At 46.7% G+C, this 20,567-nt stretch overlaps 1 long non-coding RNA gene across 2 annotated transcripts; it reads right to left on the bottom strand.

Moving 5' to 3' along the window:
* Positions 1-2,107: 2,107 nt before the first annotated feature.
* Positions 2,108-17,208, bottom strand: LOC130542262 (uncharacterized). 2 transcript variants are annotated; one of them, XR_008956706.1, is made up of 5 exons: positions 17,106-17,208; positions 15,354-15,507; positions 14,685-14,767; positions 11,313-12,213; positions 2,108-10,155 (listed from the first exon to the last, which is right to left on the bottom strand). It is a non-coding gene; the product is annotated as an uncharacterized LOC130542262 (long non-coding RNA). The 2 variants fall into 2 exon arrangements; XR_008956705.1 differs by having other exon boundaries at positions 2,108-12,213; positions 17,106-17,207.
* Positions 17,209-20,567: the final 3,359 nt, after the last annotated feature.

Below are 20,567 nucleotides of genomic sequence, written 5' to 3'. Positions count from 1 at the left end.
CTTTACCTGGGATCTATTGATGGTCTTTTTTTTTTTTTTTTTTTTTTTAATCACCCCTGAGTGTACTTGTTTGGCCTTCAGGTCTGATTCAGATTCTTCCTGAAGGATCTGTGCAGTCTTTAGTCTAATTCCTGTCTGGAATGGGACTGCTCCTAATGGAATTGGGCTAGCCCTCAATCTGAGTCCTTTTAAAAGCAGACCCTTCCAGTGGGAACTCTGTCAGTTGCAATTGTGTAGGCTTTGGTCCTATTCCCCTTTGCAACTGCACTCTTCCCTTTGGGACTGTGCCTGTTGGAACTGCACTAGCCTTCAGTCTCTGGTCTGTTTGGGACTGAACTGTTCTCTCTGAAACTGGGCTGGCCTTTGGTATGATTCCTTCTGGAAACAGGATGGCCTTGAAATTCTTTTATAAGAAATGGGATCCCAGTCATCAAAATGCTTTAGGGCATTTCACCCATGGGGACACTGGATGGTTTTATGTTTAAAAATAGTCTTTAAATTTGTATGGAACCAGAAAAGGCCCCAAATCTCCAAGGAACTGCTGAAAAGGAAAAACAAATTGGGGGCATCACAATACCGGATTTCGAGCGGTACTACAAAGCTGTGAATTCAAAGACAGCATGGTACTGGCACAAAAACAGACACATAGACCAATGGAACAGAATAGAGAACCCAGAAATGGACCCTCGGCTCTTTGGGCAACTAATCTTTGATATAGCAGGAAAAAACATCCAGTGGAAAAAAGACAGTCTCTTCAATAAATGGTGCTGGGAAAATTGGACAGCTACATACAAAAGAATGAAACTTGACCAATCTCTCACACCATACACAAACATAAACTCCAAGTGGATAAAAGACCTTGATGTGAGACAGGAATCCATCAGAATTCTAGAGGAGAACATAGGCAGCAGCCTCTATGACATCGGCCAAAGCAAACTTTTTCATGACACATCTCCAAAGGCAGGAGAAACAAAAGATAAAATGAACTTATGGGACTTCATCAAGATAAAAAGCTTCTGCACAGCCAAGGAAACAGTCAAAAAAATCTAAGAGGCAGCCCACGGAATGGGAGAAGATATCTGCAAATGATGCTACAGATAAAAGACTGGTATCCAAGATCTACAAAGAACTTCTCAAACTCAATACACGAGAAACAAATAAATAAAAAAATGGGCAGAAGATACGAACAGACACTTTTCCAATGATGACATACAAATGGCTAACAGACACACGAAAAAATGTTCAAAATCCTTAGCCATCAGGGAAATTCAAATCAAAACCACACTGAGATACCACCTTACGCCAGTTAGAATGGCAAAAATAGACAAGGCAAGAAACAACAATTGTTGGAGAGGATGTGGAGAAAGGGGATCCCTCCTACATTGTTGGTGGGAATGCAAGTTGGTACAGCCACTCCCGAAAACAGTGTGGAGGTCCCTTAAAAAGTTCAAAATTGAGCTACCCTATGATCCAGCCATTGCACTACTGGGTGTTTACCACAAAGATACAGATGTAGTGAAGAGAAGGGCCATATGCACCCCAATGTTCATAGCAGCATTGTCCACAATAGCTAAATCGTGGAAGGAGCCGAGATGCCCTTCAACAGATGACTGGATTAAGAAGTTGTGGTCCATATATACAATGGAATATTACTCCGCTATCAGAAAGAACGAGTTCTCAACATTTGCTGCAACATGGACGGCACTGGAGCAGATAATGCTAAGTGAAATAAGTCAAGCAGAGAAAGACAATTATCATATGATTTCTCTCATCTGTGGAACATAAGAACTAGGATGATCGCTAGGGGAAGAAAGGGATAAAGAAAGGGGGGTAATCACAAGGGGGAATGAAACATGAGAGACTATGGACTATGAGAAACAAACTGAGGGCCTCACAGGGGAGGGTGGTGGGGGAATGGGATAGACCGGTGATGGGTAGTAAGGAGGGCACATATTGCATGTTGCACTGGGGGTTATAAGCAACTAACGAATCATCGAACTTTACATCGGAAACCGGGGATGTACTTATGGTGACTAACATAATATAATAAAAAATCATTAAAAAAAATAAAAAATAAATAAAACAAAATAAAATAAAATAAGGGGGCAATATGAGAAAAAAAAAAAACAAATTATGGTCCCTCTGGAGGCATATTTTTAAATAAATGGACTGACCTAACCTGAAATAATTGACAACTTCAATGGCCATGATGAGGAACTTTTGATCATCCCAACCTTAATTTTCTCACACCTGAATGGACTGCCATGGTTCTAAAATTGACAAAACAGGATACCGATTACAATAGGTATTTGGAAGCTGCCAAATGCTAACAAGAATCGAAAATTGCATCTCTCCAAATACAATTTGTAAACTAAATGAGGGGGCGACGGGGTGGCTCAGTCAAGTGAGAGTCTGCCTTCTGCTCAGGTCTTCATCCCAGGGTCCTGAGCTGAGTTCCCCATCAGTCTCCCTGCTCAGTGGGGAGCCTGCTTCTCCCTCTCCCTCTGCCTGCCACTCTCCCTGCCTGTGCTCTGTCTCTGTCAAATAAATAATTTTAAAAAATTAAATAAATGATGCAAGCATACAATTAAAGAGACAAAACAGGGCTTCTGAGTCCTCTTCTTCTCCTCCCCCACTTTCTTTGTCTAAGGAGGGGAGGCAACCACATTGTGCTCAGGCCACACCTCAGGCCCCACCTCCAGCACCATCTCCCTCTGTTATCTCTGCACCCTCTCATCTCCTCTGCTCCCACACTCTTATCTGATGTGGGAAACAAAGACAGAAGAAAAATTGTTAAATTTCCTTACTTCCTAGAGCCCAAGTCCTTGAAACAGGCAGAGTGACATTCCTCTAGGGACTCAACTGCCTTGATGTTAATACTTTGCTAAGGCCTCTCTCCCTCTTTTCCTTTTACCAAACCTTCCTTTTCCTCTGAAGCTCTCTCTGCTTCCTCCTCTCCTAAACCTCTTGAAACCTGCCCCTTTGAAGTTAAATCTCCTGAGGATCTAAATAGATCCCACATTTCCAACTTTTTTTTTTAAAGGTTTTATTTATTTATTTGACAGAGATAGAGACAGCCAGCGAGAGAGGGAACACAAGCAGGGGGAGTGGGAGAGGAAGAAGCAGGCTCATAGCGGAGGAGCCTGATGTGGGGCTCGATCCCATAACACCGGGATCACGCCCTGAGCCAAAGGCAGTTGCTTAACCACTGTGCCACCCAGGCGCCCCCCAACTTTTTTTTTTTTTTTTGACTACAGTTGACACACAATATTACATTAGTTTCAGGTGTACAACTTAGTGATTCTATAACTTTATACATTAGGCTATATTCACCACAAGTACAGCTACCGTCTATCCCATTACATCACTACGAACCATCATTGACTGTATTCCTTATGCTCTGCTTTTTATTCCCATGACTTACTCATTTCATTACTGGAGGCCTATATCTCCCTCTCCCCTTCACCCATTTTGCCCACCACATGATAGTGAGTGTGCTGTGGGCTCTCCTTTGTTACAATATGTAGATGATTGGCATCTCTGCTCCCCTCCTCACACCTCTTCACAGGAAGACAGCATCCACCTGGGAAAACTTTTGGCCTTAAAAGGGTCATGCAGTCTCCAAAGAAAAACTGCAGTTTGCTCAAACTCAGCTTAGGTATTTAGGTCACCTGATCTCAGAACAAGGACAGTACCTGGATCCAGGTAGACTCAAGGCATCCTCAATTTCCCACAACCTAAAACTAAGCACCAATGACCAGGCTTTCCTGGACTGGCCAGCTACTGTCAACAGTGGATTCCAAACTTCTCTTTTAAGGCTCAGCTGCTGTACATTTTACTAAAACATGAGAAACCTAACACAATTATTCAGAAAGAGGGGGATGACACCGCTTTGAAACTTTAAACAAAAGTCTACCATTAGCCCCTGCCCTTGGAACTCCTAATGACCAACTTCCCTTTTTCATCTCTCTGATACGGAAGGGAATGTCCTTGCAGTGCTCACCCCAAAACACAAGGACCACCATCATCCCACAAGGTATAAGAGTCAACAGGTAGATGCTATGGCTGGGGGATACCCGCCTGCCTCAGAGCCATTCCTGCCACTGCCCTCTGGGATAAGGCCACTGAAGAATTCATCACACCATCCCCTTTAACCATCGCTGCACCCCATGTAGTAGAAGCCCTTCTGAACTCTCCTCACACTCAACATTTTCCAGACAGTCACCTCACCTCCTATGAAATCCTCCTGGTACCACTCCTCACATAACTCTTTCTGGTTCCAAAAGCCTCAACCCAGCCACCCTTCTCCCCTCCTTCACAGATGAAACCCCCCCACAGCCACTTCACACCGACAGGTCACCTGTTGACTCCCTGTGACAATTTTCAGCAAATTGCTCTAACCAAAGCACACTTTTCATGCTTTCCTGATGGTTCTTACTTAGAGGAGGAAAATGATAAATATCTCGCCAGCTAAGCTACCACAACTCCCTTTGAGGACACTGAGGCAGCACCTTTCCCTCTGGCTACTTCAGCCCAGCAGGATGAGTTCTGTGTCCTTAAGGCAGCTTCTATTGTAGCCGAGGGCAGCACTGCAAACATGTAAGGTGATACTCGGTATATGCTTTGGATAGCTAGCTCATGGTTTTGGAATATTATGGAAGAAACGAGGTTTCCTTCCTTACAATGGGGATGAGATTAAAAATGGCTGCTAGGTCTAAAATTCATCAGATGCCATGCTTTTGCCTGCAGATCTAGCTATTATTAAGGTCCCAGGGATATTCTGCACTTGACTTTCTGGAGGCCAAAGGAAACCACCTGGCTTATAGTTCTGCCCAAAAAAAGCTGCTCAAAAGGACACCGAGAGCCAGACCTCTGTCATGTTCTGAAGGGATGTCCTACCAACTGACAATTGGGAAAAATTGAGCAGACATGGCCAACAACAGGGCCCAGACAAGGAGAAACAATGTTGGGAATCTGATGACTAGTTGATAAAAAGAGAGAATTCTGGTTTGGATCAAATAACAATATGGCCATCTCCAAAATTCTAAAATTCCCACTCCTGACAACTGTACAAATATTAAACCATTGGTCTACTGACAAACTGATAGGGTTGATGAACCAGTATTGGTGGGGAAATGCTAAGAAGACTGCAGAAAGTGCCAACCTTGCTTGTCCCACTTGTCCAAAATACGATCCTGGAAAACAAATCCATACCTCCCCTGGGCATTTTAGACTGCTCAATGAACCATTTGAGATTTGGCAACTGGATTTCATGCAACTTTCTCATCTCATGGAAATAAGTTTGTGTTAGTCAATGTGCCTATGTTATCTCACTGGACCAAAGCTTTCCCTTGTAGAAAGGCCAATGACTCTTCTGTGGCTAAAATCCTGTTAGAAAAAATTCTCTCTCCGGGAAAAGCTCTCTTGAACACCACAATGACCAGAAAACCCATTCTACCGTGCAGGCATTTCACTGAGTTTGTGATCTTTGGCCGGTTTTACAATACTTTCATTGTACATTACTATCCCCTAACCTCACAACTGGTCCAACACCATAATGGCAACACTGGGGACCCAATTGGCAAAATCTGCAGAGACTTTCCAATGACCTGGGCCAAAGGCATTGCCAATACTTCTTCTAAATCTCAAGGCCATCCCCTTTGGAGCTCTGACTCCCAACCTTGGAGATAGTCACTGGATATCCATGCATTTGACCTCTGCCCCCTTTTGACCTGGAGTTGAGAAAAGGGGATATATTTCAATAATGCAAAGATCTAGTTGCTTCTATCAAAATGAACACTGTTGTAGCAGAGCAATCTTTTCAGTGTCCACTCCCAGGGGATAATTATCTTGACCATCACACCCTGCAAGCTGGGGATTCTTTCTCTTGGGAAAGACACTTCCACAGAGATTCTCTTCAACCTCCCTTGAGAGGACCTTATCGGATACTGCTAACCAAACCTTGTGCTGCCAAATCCCAGGGAATGGGCTCTTGGGTCCACGGGACACATTTAAAGAAGGCACCAGACCCTGACTGGACCTGGACACCATCTGGTCACGAGAACATAAATACTTCCCAAATTGAAAGAGAAAACATCTGGGGAGACAGCTTTCCCCCACATGTCCGGACCAGGCCTGCATTCCTTTTCTCACTGTTGCTCCTCCTACCTCTTTTGTGCAAAGAACATGCCTTTTTCTGCATTTCCCAGTCTCTTGCAAAAGGAGGAAACCTCTTTGGAGTATGACCTTTCCAGAAATAGCCTCATTTTTATCTTGTGAGCATTTCTAGAGTTTTAGAAGTTTCAGAATTCAAAAGTCTTTCTTTTACCTAAACTATTAACTGCACCCTGATTCCTTTTGTTTGTTTTTGTTTTGTTTTTGTTTGGTTTCTTTAAAGAAACAGAATTTTTAATTTATTAAAAACATTAAAGACAAATAAAAAAAAAAACCATGCCGTGTTTATAGACAGAGAAATTCAAAATCATAAAAAAATGTCAATACTTTTCCAATTGCCTTGTATATTTTATGCAGCAGCAATTAATATCCCAATATGAGTTTGCAAGAAATATGACAGGCTAATTCTAAACTTGATACGGAAGAGCAAAGACCCATAGACAGCCAAGATGCTTCTGAAGAAAAAGGAAAGGGGAGGGCGCCTGGGTGGCCTCATTCGGTTAAGCATCTGCCTTCGGCTCAGGTCATGATCCCAGGTCCTGGGATCCAGTCCCACATCGGGTTCCCTGCTCGGCGGGAGTCTGCTTCTCCCTCTGCACCCCCTCCCATGTGCACAAAAATAAGTAAATAAAATCTTTAGGGGGGAAAAAAAGGAATAAGGAAAGGAGAACTGCCCCACCAGATATCAAGAATTATTATGAAGCTATAAGATTTAGGATAGGGTGTTATTCATGCTGGGAGACTAATGACTACCACTAGTGCACCCAGACCAGAATCACAAATGTATGAGAACTTCATCCATGACACAGGGGGCACTACAGATCACTGGGGAATGGTGTATGAAATACATGATGTCAGGACAACTGGTCATCCACATGGTAGATCTCTATCTCCTGCCATACACAAAATCTAATTTCCAATGGATTTACCGACTTCAAAATGAAAGATAAAACTGGTTAAACTTGCAGAAGAATATATAGAAAGATATCTTTATGATCCCAGGATAAGAAAATACTTCTTCACCAAGGCAAAAAACATTCTTCAGAAAGAAAATTGGTAAGCATGACAACGTTAAAATTAAGAATTTTTGCTGGGATGCCTGGGTGTCTCAGTCGTTGAGCGTCTGCCTTCAGCTCAGGGCGTGATCCCAGAGTCCTGGGATGCAGCCCCACATCCAGCCCTGCATCAGGCTCCCTGCTCTGCTGGGAGCCTGCCTCTTCCTCTCCCACTCCGTCTGCTTGTGTTCCCTCTCTCACGGGCTCTCTCTTTCTCTGTCAAATAAATAAATAAAATCTTAAAAAAAAAAGGAAAAGAACTTTTGCTAACAAAAAGATACCTTAGAGAAAAATTAAATTAGAAACCAGAAAAAGATACAGGCGTCCCAGGAAACAAGAATATTTGAATGAAATCTTTGAATTATACTTTATCATTCAAACTCCAGCTAACTTTTATATGAAAATCAGGAACCAAACAGATTCTGAAATCTAGGTAGTCTTCATTATTTTAACTCAGCTATCTGAATTCAAAAACTGATAACAAAGAATGTTTTATTCATAACACGCACAACCAACCACAGATCAATATCCAGAATATTTGAAAAGCTAATTCCTACATAACAAAAAGAGAAAAGCAAATAGCCCAATGGCAAAACTAGAATTTTATGGAAGAAAAAAATCCTAGTGGTGAATAAAAACATGAAAAATGTTCAACCTCAATAATAATCATAAAAATTCACCTTAAGGCCACAAAGAGTAACCCTTTTACATTCATCAGGTTGCCAAAAAATTAAGCTTGGCAAGACCAGTTATTGGTGAAGATAGGAATTCTATGCAGTACTGGGACAAGAACAATTGGTACAACTATTTTGAAAGATACTCTGCATTATCTTGCAAAACTCTACACGTTCATTCTTACAAACCAGAAATTCCAATACTAGAAAATGTATATGCCCTATTGAAAATCTTGAACCTACACACCAGGAAACGTGTGAGAATGTCCGTTGCAGCATTGTTCAGAATAACAAAAAACTGGAAACAATTATTCACCAAAAGCAGAATAAATAAATGGTGCTATACTTATATAATTACATAGTTTGAACATCCGGATTCTAATCCAAATGCATGGTTTCTGAATTTATAACATAACAGACCATTACTGATAACACATGGAGTTTTAAACAGCTCTTTTGAGATAACAATACTGTTTTGAAATGTCCCGGAAGTATTCCTATTCTTGCAACAAGTTCTCTAATGCTTCATGTTCCCCAGTGTATCTGTATTCCCAGATGTACTCAGTGATTTCATTTAGTGCATTCTCGCAGTATTTCACTATTTTGCTCCCAGACACTTGAGGAAGACACTTCCAGGAGGCACACGTGACTCCGGGTTTGCCTTCATAGGGAGAAACCTGTCTTCCTTCAGGTAAACAACTGCCAATAAATATTTTCAGTTGGCTCCTTTCAAACCTAGGGTCCTGGGTTAGAACCAACACATGGTTTGGAATTGTCATCTTGCTTTTGATTCTGTACTTGCTGTCTGTCAATCCTTTGTAGAAACAGTGTCCCCAGTGAGGTGATGCTGGCTCACTGGTCTCAATCTCGAGCAGATACAGACTTCACACAGGAAGTACATGAGAGTTTCTCCCTTCTAACCTTCCCAGTTCTTCAAGTGTCACTTGAGTAGTTTACAACTGTGATGCACATTTCCTCCAACATGAGACACGCCACCAGAAAAAGACCTTGCTGGCACTGAAACACAAAACCACTAAATACAAAGAACTTGACTGCTGATCAGAAATTCTTCCAGGGACACCTGGGTGGCTCAGTCGGTTAAGCATCTGCCTTTGGCTCATGATCCAGTGAGTCATGATCCCAGTATCCTAGGACTGAGTCCCACACTGGGCTCCTTGCCCAGCGGGGAGCCTCTTTCTCCCTCTGCCTGATTCTCTCTCTCTCTCTCTCTCTCATACACACACGCACAAATAAAATCTTTAAAAAAAATTCTTCCATGGAAACTTTTTTAAAGTTTTTTAAATTACAATTACCTCACAGTTATATTCATTTCAGGTGTGCAATCTAGTGATTCAACACTTGTAGGCAACACCTGGTGCTCATCACAAATGCATGACTTAATCCCTATCACCTATTGAACCCATCCCCCCAAACATCTCCCCTCTGATTACCAACAGGTTGTTCTCTATAGTAAAAAGGCTGTTTTCTTGGTTTGCCTCTTTTTTCTTCTCGCTGCTCATTTGTTTTATTTCATAAATTCCACAAATGACTAAAATCATATAGTATCTGTCTTTGACGGACTTATTTTGCTCCTCAAGGCAAATCTTGATCAGAACGGGGAAATGTGAAAAGTCGTAACGGGAAATGCCACAAAACAGTCAGGAGGTTTTGGCAGGGGGAGCTCGGACACACTATCACTCTGAATAAACTGGGGACCCAACAGGAAGACATGGACTTGACCTCGCACGTGAATACTCCACTATTCCAGCTACAGGAACTCTATTCTCATCTCTCCATCCCCTCCCCCCAGCCCCCACCTCCCAACAGGACTCAACCATGAGAAGCCACAATGATTTGAACTACCAGATGCCTCCAATGGACTTTTGGTTCCTAACAGCCTTCTAAACTGCCCCCTTTTCGCCTGAAAACAGTGAGCCTCTCTGATGCTCCCCAATGTGCCTAAGGGTTAGTCACTGCTTCTTTGTCCTACATTCTATTCTTCTTCCTTCCCAAACAAAACCAACTTCGGCTGATAAATCCCTCAGAGTTTCTACCTTTAAGGTTACAAAATGGAGGGCAGTTTGTGTTTCTACCTGGGTCTCAGGTTCCAGCAGAATTAGGGAAGTGGGACCCCAGCTCATTCTTTTAGGAAGTCCTGAGAGTCAGCAGTTAGTGCATTCAAGTCCCCACTGAAAGCGGCTCCCGTTCCTCTGAATTTGGCTCAGGATTTCTCCCCAGAAACAAGCCTGCATCTGTAACAAGCCAACCACAGCATCTCTGATGTGGTGTCGCAGGACCCCTCAAGCCACGGATCCCTGAGTAAAACAGGTCTGTTCAAATACCCGCAGGGAAAATGAGGACTGAACCAGGGGAACAGCCCTCAAAATGCAAGCGACTGTGCTACTCACTTACCAGCATGTCCTGGGAAGCCGCCCAGAGCCGCCCCCTCAGCACTCAGCCAACAAGGCAGCTTCTTCCTCTACCTCGGGAGGCGACAAGTTGCTGCAAAGGCCCCAGGGTCTTCCCAGGGTGGGGGCCGAACCTACTGAAATGGCAGCTTTGGCGCTCTATTCCCTGCAGCCAGAGAGGGGCCGGATCCCTGGGGGCCTTCCAGAGCCCTTCCTGCTCTGAGGCGCCTTGGGTCAGAAAAGGAAACGGCGCGCCCTCTGCTGGCCGTGGCTGCGCACGCAGAGAAACCGCCCCCTTCCTGTTGGAGGTGCGCGCGCGCCCTCTGCTGGCCTCCCTGGGAATCCCTGCAATGCTCAAAGTCATGACCCCTCAGATGGAGGGACAGAGGGTGCTCTGTTCCACCCAAGCCATCTCTCTCCATGATAGATCCTAGGGTTCGGCCCCACAATGCAAAAGGAGGGGTCCCCATCTTCCCAAGGGAAACGTCCTCTGCACAGCTCTGCCCCAGAGAGGTCGGAGGTTTGGGCTCAGGGAAATCTGACGCCCTGGATTCCCGCCTTCTCCAGTCCCAACGCTCAGAGTAGCTACCTAGACCTCCTCCCCCCTGGTCCATGGTCCACCTCCACACACCTAGACCAGCAACTGCTTTTCATCCTTCCAACTCCTCTTTGTCTCTGCTTTTCTCTACCCCCTCTCCCTCTCTTGGTTCCTCTCACTTTCCAGGATTTGCCCAATCCCCCCACCACCCACTCAGTGTCCCTCTCCCTGACAGTCTCTTTCTCTATCTCTCCCCAGGCCCTCAGGCCTTCTGCTCTGTGCAGCCCTGTCCAGGACCACCACAGAGGACCACCTCTCCTGTCTCCCCCTCTCTCCTGCCATCATTCGGCCCTGGCCCTGCGCACAGGGCATGACAATCCCATTTACAAAGGCTGCTCAGGCTGACCTTGGCTGTAGCAGGGCAGTTACCCGCCTCTCCAGGGCAGAATGTGGACAGACAGACCTTGACACCTTGGCCCAGCCATGACCCCAAGGCTGCTGGAGGATGTCTGCTTCCACAACCTGGAGAGAAGGAGGGCTTTGCACGATCCAGGAGCTCTGGTGCAGAATGGACTGGAGTAAAGGACCTAAGAAGCAACAGACACATACACCCAACTCCTGCGTGGTGAGAGAGGAATGGGTCTCCTGTCACTGGCCTCTTCCCTGCCCATCCCTCAACATGGAAACTGTGGAGGATTATGGGGCATCAGGGGTCTTACCAAGAACACTGCCACCATCAGCGACCCTCAGAGCCCACCCGCTGTTGCGAGGCAGCTGGTGAGGTGAAACCAGTGCACAAAACCTGGATTAATGCAGGGCCTCCTCACCGGTCTCCCGGGGCCACTACTGACCCTTCATACATTCCTCACCATCACAACAGACCACTGCCTGGGGACAGACACCTATCCTGCTGATCACCACACACCCCCAAAACAAGCAGACACCATGTACTCAAGGGTATCTATCACCAGAGTTAATACAACCACCAACAGATCTAAATACAGGGTGTGTCCACCTGCCCAGAAGGACTGCTTGGGCCCCTTGCAGTAAAGATGCCACAAAGGGTAATCTTGCTACTATCCTCCATCACCACCACTGCTGCCAGTTTGTTTCTGTGTGTACAGGATTCACACTGTGCTCTTGGAGGGAATGACTGTAGGTCCTCGTGAAGGCAGACGCTGACACACAGACAGAACCGTGAAAGGTTTATTGGGGGGATACGAGGAGAGACAGAGCACAGGGGACAGGATGGGCAGGGAAGGCATTCAGACCATTAGGCTCATCTGACACCTTTACAACATATATACTCTGCATAGCCTGGTTGTTACCGCTCAGGGAGATCTTCAAACTTCAAACTGACTGTCCTGTAAGTCAAACAGATTTTGGATTATTTCAATGGGATCTTATGTTCTGCCATATGCAATTTGCCTCCTATAGTATATCTGAGGCCTTGGATGAACACCTGAGTGTGTGGCTGCCTCTGTGAGTCTATATGTAATAGAAAATAATTGTCTTCACATCTCAGACATCAATGTCTGAATGTACCCATTCTCAAAAGTATCTTTTATTTCCTTCTTGGCTAGGACCTGAAATTTAATAGAAAAAAAGGAGGTCATTTCTTTGTTGTTGAAATGAGGATCGCTGCTATCTGGGCTGAGATGTTCTACTCCAAGTGAAATTTCAAGGTCTTAAATGAACACCTTTTGATGATCATCTGCATGGAGCTATTTTTTTAAACAGTGAGTAGGGTGAGTGGCCAAAATCCCAGATATTTGGCACATTCTTTTTTTTTTTTTTTTTGAAACAGAGAGAAAAAAACAAAGACAGAGAAAGGGTAAACTTGTGAGCGAACAGGGAAGGCGGAAAAGGAGAGGGAGAGAGAGAAACCCTAAGGGTCTCCACACTCAGCGTCAAACCCGACCTGGGACTCAATCTCAGAACCTTGAGATCACAGCCTCAGCGGAAATCAAGAGTCCAATGTTTAACCGCCTGAGCCACCCAGGGGCCCCTGCAGATTCTTTATGTACTTCAACTCCTGTGCCTCTAATGACCTCAGAAACCAATATGCTCCCGGTTTCAAAGAAAACAAAGCTGAGGTTCTGAGTAGGCCCCACGGAGAGCTGGCATTCGGGCTGAGACATCAGCAACACAGGCAAATCCGCAGGATACTGTGGCAGAAGTTCTGGGAGATGCAAAGCTACAGGCAGGGAGGGGACTCAGATGCAGAGGGTGGTGACAGGGCTCGAGCTAGGGCGGCTCCTGGTCAACCCCGAATTCCCCACTAAGAGCCTCACTCAGGCTGAAGCCAAGGCAGCAGCTCTCTGATCTCAGTCCTGTCTTCACTTTCTCACACGGGGGCACACAAACTGAGGCAGACAAGAATCCCCAAAGAACCAAGTTAAATTTCCCACATCTCCACGGCATTCTTTCACACAGTTCAGAACTTTCAAAAATTTAGGGAAACAATAACCTTTATAGATTATGAATGAACAGCTTTATGCCAACAATGACATTTTCACCCAAATAACTGCATTATTCACACTGTGTGACAGACACACGCAGCAACTCGGTGTGGACCTCACTCTGCCTTCACACTCACTGCTTAAGCTGCTGGCCTGCCAGGAATGGCCTCCGCTCTACCTGAGAGAGACCATCCACTCCCCTGAGCACCTCCATCCTGCTTCTCATCCACAGTCTCCTGTTTCTGTGTGACCCACGGCTCCCTCTCCTGTCCTTCAGATACATCGCTGGTGCTTCCCTTATAAGGAACACAACGTCTGTGTGGTTTAATGAACGTGTCCCTCCCTTCTCTCAGACACCCTAAATTCCTAACGTTAAGAATAGACCTCATTCCTTCCAGAGCGCAGGATATGGTCTCTGTACAACATCCGTGCGCACACCTGCTGTGCCGAGCTCTCGGAGAAGAGAGGCTCTCCTTCACCGCAAAGGGACCTGCCAACCACCTGAGTAGGAGTGAAAGATGAAGTCCATCAAATGGATCTCCTGAGCAACTTGGAGAAAGTGATCACGTCCTCAGCAACATTCACTCCCCCACGACATGAGACGCCTGCACGCAGGACCGCTATTCCTCATGGGGGACGCACCAGCGTCTATCTCTGACCCACGCCACAGAAAAGAAAGAGGACGAGCCCATAGGAAGTGACTGAGCCACATTCCCACAAAACCTCCACACCTGCCTCCAGCATCTGCCACTGTCTCTCATTCTCACCTCCCTGAGCCGACAAGAGGGCTTCCCCCAAGTATCCACAGGTTGCAGAGGATGGGGCAGACCCCAACCATAATGATGAATCAAGGGACCACAGCCCTGCTTCACTGGTTTACGTAACTAATAAAATGTCAGCTCAAACTCAACACACTGCACATGAAGTGAGAGGTGTTTCATCCCTCCAGGAACAACAAATGTGGACTCTGGACATGCACAACAGTAAGAAATACATGTCTACCATTGTGCAATAGAGACACTTCCTTCATACCAATGGCACCTGCCCCACTGCTCAGTGTATGGAAATAGTTAAGCACAAAGCATGTATGACGTGAGAACTTCAGGATGTTACAGTGTCTCAGCCGGGTTTCCCATGCAATGTCAAGACCTCAGCACAAGTCTGCCTTTGATCCACCCAAACATCCCTAAGGTGACGATCTGGAAACACAGAAGCCTGTAGGCTCTGGCATAAAGACATGGCATTTGAAAGATAAACGGCACCACACACAGATCCCAAGATATACCCAACAGATATAAGGCCACACACGGTGCTGCCCAGACAGGAACAGGATTCCAGAAATAGTTACAACGGGAAACAGCCACCGTATTTACCTTGTCCATCTCTGGGACCTCCTTGGGAGCGGTGCCACTGTTGTCCCCTTGAGCGCCACAGGCTTCTGAATGGGACCAAGGCCCTAGAAGAGACAGAGGTGGATTAAGACGGGTGTTGACCACGCAAGATTCAAGCCAAGCTTCTACACCTGCCCCAGGCTGTTTTACTCTCCCACTCTCAGGTCCATCCACATGCAGAGCGTTTCTCAAAGGTCTCCACTGACCACTGTGGACAAAGGAGAGACCACTCCCTCACCCTTGACGATATGACAACTCTGCACAATAGAGATGATTTCATAACTAATCAATAACGCTAGACAACTGCGGCCCCCACACGTGTAAGTGATGTGAAGACTGTGCTCCATTAAGCCAAGAGCCCAAAACATCATGTCTGTGCAGTGCACCTGGGCAATGCTTTTATGTCTGTCTATTGCACATTGTCACACTTCTCAATGGCAGACCCCTGCTGCCCAGTTCTATATGGAGAAACAAGACAGTCCACGAAATGGATGTCCACAGAAAGTTGAGGAATGTTCCTGTGTCCTCACTCAGGCTGATCCTTGCATTGCAAAGCCTCGTGGCACCTCCTCTATATCTTCTCCAACGACACAAGTAGTCACATGATGAATACGCGCTACAACTCACATCATGCAATCCAGATCATCTTACCACATGGTGGAGGAACGAAGGGCGAGCGAGGCCCGCATGTCGACCAAGGTGGAGGAGGCTGAGGTGGCACAGAGCCAATGAAGCCTGGTAATGTTTGGCCCGTATGGGAGGACATGCAGGTTGGCCAAGGAAACCTTCTCACATCTGGACCCACCTGCAGACAGACAGGAAAATAGTTTGGTGAGACAGACAGAAGTTGTAACACCAAGAGATGAAACCCAAAGAAAGAGCTCTCAGCATCTGCCTCCTTCTCCGAAACCACGTTCCAGCAGAGCCGCATCCGTGCTAGAGCACTTGACCCCTCCCCACTGCTGCCAACTATAACAAGGGGGGAGAGGGGAATGGATATTACAGGAATAACCTACTGTCACCAAACATCACTAACCATGTCTGCCAATGGTCACTAGCAAGAAGTAGCATCTTCAAAGATGAAAAAGGAGCATGGCAAACTAGTGAAGGCAGGACACTCCAGACACGGAGGCATCGGGATCCTGGACAACACTTCATCTTTCCTCCTCAACCACACAGAATATTTTGGTTTGTTAACAAGAGAGAGAATGTGATGAAACTGCCCTTTCTTCTCAGGAATCCGAGCCACTCGAGGTGAATCCTTTGCCTGCAAGCCCCTGACTGTCCCCACGCTGCCTCACTTCCTGACACAAGGGTCTTCTGCTCTCTGCAGTTTCTGGCCATGGCCACAAACACACTTGAGGAATTAGGGGCCTGTGATCTGACAGGGGAATTGGAAAAGTGTTTTCCAAAAGGAACGTGATACCAATAACCCTTCTATAACTCAGCAGCTGTGCTTATCTTAAAACACAGTCACTCGGACATTTCAGCACACTGAGTTGCAGAGTAATTTTGTCCAATAGGAAATTAAGATGGGAAGCATAAGTTAGAGAAGCCACAAAACTGTATATGCTTTCCGATGGAAAACTCGAGAACGTGTGATGAGAGAAGAAACCTGCTCTCACTGTGACTTCGGACCAAACGACCTGCTCCTAGAAGCCCAACCGAAGGGCTTGTGGGGCACCGGTCATGCAGATAATCGCTAACATCCCCCCTTCAGAAAGTGTGTGTCACAGTGTGTTTTGCGACATGACACTAACAGCTTTGATCATGCAAAATAGTTGTGGAAAGGGTACAAGGAGAGGGATTCTGTATAGCACGTTTACCAGCAGAAGTAAAACAGGGATGACTTACGAAACATGGCCTATCTAAGCACATTCCAAACCGCAAAGCAGATAATAAAAAATGCACGGAGAGCTTCCCCTAGTTTCCAGTCGTGAGGATGACCACAGACCTTGTCACAGGTTAATCATCTAACCGCAATATGAACACAATACGTATCGCACCTGTACATACCCCAGTGGGAATCAGGCAGCCCAGAGACGTCAGTGTACAGTGAGCTGTCAGCTTCCTTGAGTTATTTCCCCCACGTGCGCTATGGGTGAGCAGGGGTACACAAACACACACACACACACACAAACACACACAAGACACACACACAGTGAGTGTTCTGCCATCCTTCACCTCTAACCACGTGTGGCTTTGGGAGAGGCCCCCAAAGATGATGATTTGTAACGGAGAAGCCTGTCAGCCCCTGCGTGAACTGCTTGTATTTGAGAGGTGAACGACGCCACAGACAAACTGGATGACCCACCCAACAGACACAAGGCCAGGACACGGTGCTGCCCAGACAGGAACAGGATTCCAGAAATGGTTACAACTGGAAACAGCCACCGTATTTACCTTGTCCTTCTCTGGGTCCTTCTTGGGCACGGTGCCACCTTTGTCCCCTTGAGCGCCACAGGTTTCTGAATTGGACCGAGGCCCTAGAAGAGACAGAGGTGGATTCAGACGGGTGTTGGCCACGCAAGATTCAAGCCAAAGCTCTACACCTGCCCCAGCCTGTTCTACTCTCCCACTCTCAGGTCCCTTCCAGATGCAGAGCGTTTCTCACAGGTCTCCGCTGACCTCTGTGGACAAAGGAGAGACCAGTCCCTCACCCTTGGGGATATGACCACTCCGCACAGTAGAGATGATTTCAGAACTAATCAATAACGCTGGACAACTGGGGCCTCCACACATGCAAGTGATGTAAAGACTGTGCTCCATTAAGCCCAGAGCCCAAAACATCATGTCTGTGCAGGGCACCTGGGCAATGCTTTTATGTCTGTCTATTGCACAATGTCACACTTCTTCTCAATGGCAGACCCCTGCTGCCCAGTTCTGTATGGTGAAACGAGACAGTCCACGAAATGGATGTCCACAGAAAGTTGAGGAATGTTCCTGTGTCCTCACTCAGGTTGATCCTTGCATTGCAAAGCCTCGTGGTACCTCCTCTACATCTTCTCCACCGACACATGTAGTCACACGATGAATACGCGCTACAACTCACATCATGCAATCCAGATCATCTTACCACATGGTGGCGGAACGAGGGGCAGGGGAGGCCCGCATGTCGACCAAGGTGGAGGAGGCTGAGGTGGCCCACAGCCAATGAAGCCTGGTAAAGTTTGGTCCATAGGGCAGGGCATGCAGGTGGGCCGAGGAAACCCTCTCACATCCGGACCCACCTGCAGACAGACAGGAAAATAGTTTGGTGAGACAGACAGAAGTTGTAACACCAAGAGATGAAACCCAAAGAAAGAGCTCTCAGCATCTGCCTCCTTCTCCAATACCACGTTCCAGCAGAGCCGCATCCGTGCTAGAGAACTTGACCCCTCCCCACTGCTGCCAACTATAACAAGGGGGGAGAGGGGAATGGATATTACAGGAATAACCTACTGTCACCAAACATCACTAACCATGTCTGCCAATGGTCACTAGCAAGAAGTAGCATCTTCAAAGATGAAAAAGGAGCATGGCAAACTAGTGAAGGCAGGACACTCCAGACACGGAGGCATCGGGATCCTGGACAACACTTCATCTTTCCTCCTCAACCACACAGAATATTTTGGTTTGTTAACAAGAGAGAGAATGTGATGAAACTGCCCTTTCTTCTCAGGAATCCGAGCCACTCGAGGTGAATCCTTTGCCTGCAAGCCCCTGACTGTCCCCACGCTGCCTCACTTCCTGACACAAGGGTCTTCTGCTCTCTGCAGTTTCTGGCCATGGCCACAAACACGCTTGAGGAATTAGGGGCCTGTGATCTGACAGGGGAATTGGAAAAGTGTTTTCCAAAAGGAACGTGATACCAATAACCCTTCTATAACTCAGCAGCTGTGCTTATCTTAAAACACAGTCACTCGGACATTTCAGCACACTGAGTTCCAGAGTAATTTTGTCCAATAGGAAATTAAGATGGGAAGCATAAGTTAGGGAATCCACAAAACTGTATATGCTTTCCGATGGAAAACTCGAAAACGTGTGATGAGAGAAGAAACCTGCTCTCACTGTGACTTCGGACCAAACGACCTGCTCCTAGAAGCCCAACCGAAGGGCTTGTGGGGCACCGGTCATGCAGATAATCGCTAACATCCCCCCTTCAGAAAGTGTGTGTCACAGTGTGTTTTGCGACACGACACTAACAGCTCTGATCATGCAAAATAGTTGTGGAAAGGGTACAAGGAGAGGGATTCTGTATAGCACGTTTACCAGCAGAAGTAAAACAGGGATGACTTACGAAACATGGCCTATCTAAGCACATTCCAAACCGCAAAGCAGATAATAAAAAATGCACGGAGAGCTTCCCCTAGTTTCCAGTCGTGAGGATGACCACAGACCTTGTCACAGGTTAATCATCTAACCGCAATACGAACACAATACGTATCGCACCTGTACATACCCCAGTGGGAATCAGGCAGCCCAGAGACTTCAGTGTGCAGTGAGCTGTCAGCTTCCTTGAGTTATTTCCCCCACGTGCGCTATGGGTGAGCAGGGGTACACAAACACACACACACACACACACAAACACACACAAGACACACACAGAGTGAGTGTTCTGCCATCCTTCACCTCTAACCACCTGTGGCTTTGGGAGAGGCCCCCAAAGATGATGATTTGTAACGGAGAAGCCTGTCAGCCCCTGCGTGAACTGCTTGTATTTGAGAGGTGAACGACGCCACAGACAAACTGGATGACCCACCCAACAGACACAAGGCCAGGACACGGTGCTGCCCAGACAGGAACAGGATTCCAGAAATGGTTACAACTGGAAACAGCCACCGTATTTACCTTGTCCTTCTCTGGGTCCTTCTTGGGCACGGTGCCACCTTTGTCCCCTTGAGCGCCACAGGTTTCTGAATTGGACCGAGGCCCTAGAAGAGACAGAGGTGGATTCAGACGGGTGTTGGCCACGCAAGATTCAAGCCAAAGCTCTACACCTGCCCCAGCCTGTTCTACTCTCCCACTCTCAGGTCCCTTCCAGATGCAGAGCGTTTCTCATAGGTCTCCGCTGACCTCTGTGGACAAAGGAGAGACCAGTCCCTCACCCTTGGGGATATGACCACTCCGCACAGTAGAGATGATTTCAGAACTAATCAATAACGCTGGACAACTGGGGCCTCCACACATGCAAGTGATGTAAAGACTGTGCTCCATTAAGCCCAGAGCCCAAAACATCATGTCTGTGCAGGGCACCTGGGCAATGCTTTTATGTCTGTCTATTGCACAATGTCACACTTCTTCTCAATGGCAGACCCCTGCTGCCCAGTTCTGTATGGTGAAACGAGACAGTCCACGAAATGGATGTCCACAGAAAGTTGAGGAATGTTCCTGTGTCCTCACTCAGGTTGATCCTTGCATTGCAAAGCCTCGTGGTACCTCCTCTACATCTTCTCCACCGACACATGTAGTCACACGATGAATACGCGCTACAACTCACATCATGCAATCCAGATCATCTTACCACATGGTGGCGGAACGAGGGGCAGGGGAGGCCCGCATGTCGACCAAGGTGGAGGAGGCTGAGGTGGCCCACAGCCAATGAAGCCTGGTAAAGTTTGGTCCATAGGGCAGGGCATGCAGGTGGGCCGAGGAAACCCTCTCACATCCGGACCCACCTGCAGACAGACAGGAAAATAGTTTGGTGAGACAGACAGAAGTTGTAACACCAAGAGATGAAACCCAAAGAAAGAGCTCTCAGCATCTGCCTCCTTCTCCAATACCACGTTCCAGCAGAGCCGCATCCGTGCTAGAGCACTTGACCCCTCCCCACTGCTGCCAACTATAACAAGGGGGGAGAGGGGAATGGATATTACAGGAATAACC

Source organism: Ursus arctos, unplaced genomic scaffold (genome assembly GCF_023065955.2).
Source record: "Ursus arctos isolate Adak ecotype North America unplaced genomic scaffold, UrsArc2.0 scaffold_317, whole genome shotgun sequence".
Lineage (NCBI taxonomy): Eukaryota > Metazoa > Chordata > Mammalia > Carnivora > Ursidae > Ursus > Ursus arctos.
Note: the sequence above shows the minus strand (reverse complement) of the source record. Positions and strands in the feature narration are given on the sequence as shown.